This window comes from Peromyscus maniculatus, chromosome 4, assembly GCF_049852395.1.
Source record: "Peromyscus maniculatus bairdii isolate BWxNUB_F1_BW_parent chromosome 4, HU_Pman_BW_mat_3.1, whole genome shotgun sequence".
NCBI classification, from domain to species: Eukaryota; Metazoa; Chordata; class Mammalia; order Rodentia; family Cricetidae; genus Peromyscus; species Peromyscus maniculatus.
In genome coordinates this window covers 158426905-158433041 of record NC_134855.1, presented here as the reverse complement: position 1 = coordinate 158433041, position 6137 = coordinate 158426905, and positions in this window count along the sequence as shown.

The following is a 6137-nucleotide window of genomic DNA, read 5'->3' as shown; positions in this document are numbered from 1 at the left end:
CAAGTTGGAGACTGGTGGTCAGGAGCCTCCTGGATGGTGAGGTCCACTATCAGTCTCCTAGTTTACTGGTGGGGAAGAAGATGCCTGAGCTATAGGCTGTGGATGCACAAAACAGCTCAGGAATCTTGGTTGCCAATCCCCTATATCAAGACACCCAAGGACACCCAAGGGCAGAGGGGTGGGAAGATTAGCCTACCCCTCATAGTTCCCTTTTCAGTTGTTTAACAAGGGAAATGTCTTCCTTGTAATGACCTTCTGGGCCTAGAGATCTGTGTCTCCAAGACCTGTAGTGTGAGCGTCCTGTTCAGATACAGGGGAGCAAACTGTACAGGTGGAAGCTAGGCTATCCCTTCCTGCAGAACCCCTCCAAGGGAAGGAAGGTAAAAGTGAGCAGGGCAGGGGCTGGGCCCTAGGGTCAGTCACAAGGCAAGCAAGGTCACAGGGTCACAAGGGTTAAGAAACACAGCTGGAGGACTGTAACATGTACTATGTACACATACCCTTTTTACATACTTATACTCCATGTAAACACACACCATGTACATACACACCATGCACAATTTTCCTATGCATGTACATGTCCTGTGTAAACATAAACACATACCCTGTGTACACACATATCCTATGTACATACACACCATGCATATACATCTCATGCACACACATTCCATGCACACACATACCATATATACTCTGTACACACATATTCCATGCAAATACACCCCATGTGCACACACATGTACATGTAAACTCCATAAACACACACCCTATGAGCATCCATACATCATGCACACATATGCCCCATACACACACACACAAACACACCCTCTGCAAACATATACCCAGTGTATATACACCTCATGCACACACACCACATACACAGTGTACACACATACCCATCCCATACATACCATGTACACACATCCATCCATACATATCCTGTACTTTCACACTCTGTACGTAGCTACCCCATGCAAATACACCCATGCACACATACCTCATGCACACATATATCCATGCACATGTAAACTGTCTGTGAACATACACCCTATGAACATACACAAACAACATATACACACATCCTGTATAAACACATACCCCATGCACACATCATGCAATAAATACATTCCCATGCACACACATCCTATGTAAACATATGCTCCACACACATACACATACTTCATATGTACATACATACTCCGTACATGCAAAGGGATTTTATTTGTGCTTTATGTGTCTATCAGCTTTTGGGCTGCAACTGTAACATGGTTTTAGTAGAAAGGGGGTGCTGCTGCCTAAGCCTTACTCTTCTGCCCACGGCAGGGTCTCAATGGGCTCTTGCCCCAGAGAGACCCTGACACTCGTGACCCCTAAAGAAGCTAGGTGGCCATGGGGTGCTCCATCTAGTCTCTATAGCCCGACAGATGTCATTCCCGTTGAGGTGGACACTGATGTGCTGCCTTTTCCAGATTGTAGGATGTGGGTCTCCAAGGAACTAGGCTGAATGGTCTAGCCCAGCTGGTACATGGCTTCTCTGAGGTGTGTTGGTTCCCAGAGAACCTGTGGCAAGTTGCAGTGATCTGAGAAGGGATCTGGGGGTCTTGCTCTGAGTCCTGTCCTTCAAAGAAGAGCTTTCTATAGCCACAGCATCTCCCCTTAGGCTCATCTGCTCTCAAAACTTCAGCTGTGGGGAACAGCATCCGCAGTTCTCTGTGGTAAGGAGGATCTGAAAGGATAGGAGAACCTGCTAAAGCTCTATGACTGGAGGGACACTAGCAGGGACACAGGCCTCCTGTCTTGGGGTCCTGTAACTCTCACATACCCCAGAGTGTCTGTGCCCAGAGGTGAGAGCATGGCTGGAAAGGACTAAGCACTGCCCAGAGACCAGAGAAGCAGCGTCTGTCCATCACCAGGGTCTGAGTCTCCCACTAGGCCAACACTGGCAGTTTCTGAGAGTCCAATCCTGACTCCATTCCTAGAGGGTCTCTCCTCCCAGGGAAGGTGCTGGCCTGGGACTTCATAGGTCATTGGCAATATATGGTCTGGGTAATATATACCTGAGAGTTCTGCTCTCAGCCACTGGTAGTGACTTCTCCCCACACCTGTGCTAGGAGGGGCTTAGAAAGAGCCAGACACCCACAAAGTCCATGGACCTGCAGTCCCAGAATGTGCATGCTGTCTCTTACAGGAGACCACAGGTGGAAAGTCCAGTGGTGTAGAGATACAGACTCAAGTCACAAAGGCCATATGATGATATCTAAATGGGAGCCATGTCTACTATGGAGATCACAAGGGTATGGACCACATGGGCAGTGAGGGGAATGTTGGGCCAACTTCAGTCATGGTGTTCAGGGTGACCTCAGGGGTCTCAGGGTCTCAGCTCCATGTGGGACCACAGGAATCCACCTGGACAGGCTTGGAGGAATAAGACAACAAGGTGAGTTGGAGGTGAAGGAGGAGAATTTATCAGAAGGACCTTGCATTCTCCCTGGAGGGTCACTTAATCCCTGGCTGGCCCTGCTGCTGCCAAATGCAGAGTGATTCAGGAGGCTGCCCCTCCCCCACCCTCCTCTACAGGGAAGCTATGCCCACTGCTTGTCCCTCCTGTCCTCCTGTCCATGTTCTTCAGAGTGCAAGCTGCATCCATCCTTCACAGAGGCAGCTTCTGAGGGACTCTGGCTGGAATAATTTACAGGCAGCCAGCTGGTAGGGACAAAGGGCTTTTCTTTGTCAGCCTGTCAGGACAAAATTCTTCACAAAGAGCCTGAGACCCACCACCTGCCTCAGCACCAGTTGCAGGACCCAAGCTGTGTCTCAGGACTGGGGATTATCAGGTATTGAGAGATTTAGGCTCTGGCTGCCGGTGGGGCCTGAGTGTGACTGTGGTCCCTGATGTGGGTCACGACCAATGACCCTCAGCCCTGGGCCCATATGGGATGAGGCACAAATCAGGTCACAGGGCCACCTCTTTGGGTTGTGTCATATCTAGTCTGTCCCATGCCTAGCCTCTGAGGGCACCTGCATTGTAGATCACAGATGTTGACACTGGGATTTTTCCCTGAGAGCCTCAAACTGCCAGGAAGTTAAAGGGCGATTCGATCCCAGGCACCTGGTCCCTACTACCTCCCTCATAGCACTGACAACACAGGATTATTACTACCTCATTCAGCAGCTGAGGAAACCAGGGCTCAGGGAAGTGAGCAGCTTGCCTGAGGTCACTGCATGGGAGGGGCTGAGCAGTTTTCAATCAGCTCTGGCTGCCAGCCATGATGCTGTCTCTGGGCCAAGAGTAAGACTTGGATCCAGCGGGGCGATCACTCTCATTCATCACCACAGTGCTCCCTGGAGTTGGAGCCCTCCTCAGAGTGTTTATAGACAATTAAGTGCTAGTGCAGAAGTGCCAGTGTGGGGAGAGGAGCAGAGCACTGACTGCCCCAGGCCTGCTTATCAATGGCCTACCGGCGAAGAGGAGCACCCACAGGAAGTCAGAAGAGGCAGGTTACTGAGACAAGGAAAGTGGGTTTTCAAACTCTAGCCACAGCCACAGATGGTCCTGGCTAGCATCCTGGCAGCTCTGACCCTGGATGGCATGTCCTCTTAATCCAGAACCAGACTGCAGGGGGCCAAGGACCCCCAGGCTTAGAGCTGGCACCATGGCACCAGGCCCAGCCTGTAGCTTGCCCACTCTGCTTCAGCACATGACCAGAACTTGGGAGGACCGCCAGTGTCCTGGGATAAGAACACCCGGGGCAGCCAGGGGTCAGGATGAGGCAGGAAATGCAGCCAGGCCCAGTGTACTCACAGTCACTACTGCAGTGCAGACGATAGTGAGAGTGAGTGCCCTGAGCCTTCCAGGTCCCAACATCTCTGCCTTGGGCTTGGGTTCCCTCCCTGCTCTCCCACTGCTCACTTTAGCCACCTGCCATGAGCCCTAACCAAGCAGAGAGACTCAGCCTGTTTAAGCCTGGTCCAGGGGTGGGGTTCAGAGTGGCAGGGCCCTGGAGGCAGATACTCCCTTCCTCCATTTTATTCTTCCCTCCTCCCCTCCCTCCCTTCCCCCCTTTTTCCTTCTTTTTTGTTATACATCCATTCCTCCATCTGCATTCAACACACATGCCCATCCACACTAATAGCCCTGCCTGTGTGTGAGGCCCAGAGCCTCCCTCCTGGACTCACATCCCTGTGGGACAGAGGCCTAGTGTAGCGGACACAGCTTTTATATGAATCCCTGTTTATACCAGCAGATGGTTACCATGGAAATGTCCTTGGGACAGGGTGGAGGGTAGAGAGGGCAGAGAGGGGGAGGGAAGTCCCCTCAGAGGCCCACATCCGCAGAACTCCTGTCCAGTTGGGCAGCAGCATCCTGGAAGAGCAGTTAGCTAGGGTGGGAGGCATGTGCAGGGGCTTGCCCTACCCCCACCCTCAGGGTCACAAGACTCTGGCCTCAGGGTCACCCTAACCTTCTGCCCAGACTGGTCTATAGACTTGTAAACTAGGCTTTTATTGCCTAGTGCCTGCAGGAAGAGCCTTACTCAGTGCCAGGATTCCCAGGGTCCCCGCAGTGCTTTCTAGTCAGCAGGTGGAGCAGGAGGGGCCCTCCAAATTAATGAGTGAGACTGATTAATCTGCTGCATTAGCAAATCCGCAGGGAAAGTCAACCAGCCAGGCAGATGTGTGTGAGCCAGCACACGTGGTCCACAGGGCTGTGTCAGCAGTGCCCTGAGGGTGGAGCTGACCCCCGCCTGGCCTTTTGCCCTAGGGGACACCCCTGCTGGTGAGAACCACTGTCTCAGACAGCTAACCCTGGAAGGCTGGGCACAAAGCCTGTCTCTAGAAGCTGTGAAGAGGAACAGGCAACAGAGCTGAGCTGCCCCAAGAAGCTCTCAGGTCCCCCTGACTCAGGCATAAGCTCTAACTCAGATATGGTCTGAGGCTCCTACGTCTGAGCTGTCTGTAAAGGGCTGGAGAAATCACAGGTCTGAGTTTGTATCAACAGTCTCAGGTAGTGGGAGCCAAGGTCTGTACACTAAACAAATCCTCAAGCACAAGTGGACAGCCAGCATCCACACTGCTCCTACGTGTCATCCTTACGGAGCCTCTGAGAGCTCACGCAACTCACCGCCCCCCCCACTCCAAAAACCACTGTCAAAGGAAGCCCAACTCAAGGCAGCCAAAAGCTGAAACTGTGGGTTAGACTCAAGATGGGAGAAAGCAAAGCGGCTTTACCCCAAAGGAGGTTTTGATTTGCCATGGGGCAGGAGTCAGGGCTCTCAACACTGAACCTAGGGAGCAGATGTTCAGTGAGAAGCCTTAGTCTGCCTACTTTTCTCCACAGCCATGTCTGAATGACAGCTCCTAATCAAAGTTCCTGGGTAGCTGGAAGAGGCTCCAAGGGACCCAAATCGTGGTTGGCTGCTTCTTTGTATTATGAGGATCTCACACTGTAGCCCAGGCTGCCCTCAAACTTACTATGTAGCCTAGAATTGCTTTGAACTTGTGGCAATCCTCCTGTCTCAGCCTCTGAGTACTGGAATGACAGGCATGCACCACCACTGCATCCATCTTTGGCTATTAATATTAGATGGAGTTGGCTCTGTGCACTGTCACGTAAGGTAATCCCTTTGTTCTGTGCTCATATGAAGCAGAGACGTCACATCAAGATGTCTGTAGACCCAGGTCCAGCTGCAGTTTCCCCACTTGGCACCTATTGGCCTTGCTGCTCTCCCCAGTTCCCTCCGGGTTCGCCTTGCCAGGCCTTACACAGGCTTGCCTTCTGCCCCACAGTAAGTGCTCAGCCACCAACTGGTTTTTAGCCCAAGACTACAAGTGTGCTTAAGAATACCCAGCTAGTGGAGGGATGGGGCTAATCTATGCCTGAAGTGTGGAGCCAGGGTATGACTCTTTGGGGGGCTGGGGTAGATGAGGACAAATTAAGAAGAGCCCCAAAGGGAGGAACAGCCCTAGTGGTGAGACTGCAAAGAGTGCCGTTCTATTGGGAAAGTCAGGCTTCCCTGGCTCCTGCAAAGACTCCAGGCAGAAAGGGAGCGAGTACCCAAAGAACATTCTTCACGAGAGGCCAGGGGCCAGCCTGAAGTTCAACAGCCTACTGAATGTGTGATCTTGAGCAAGTTGATTAA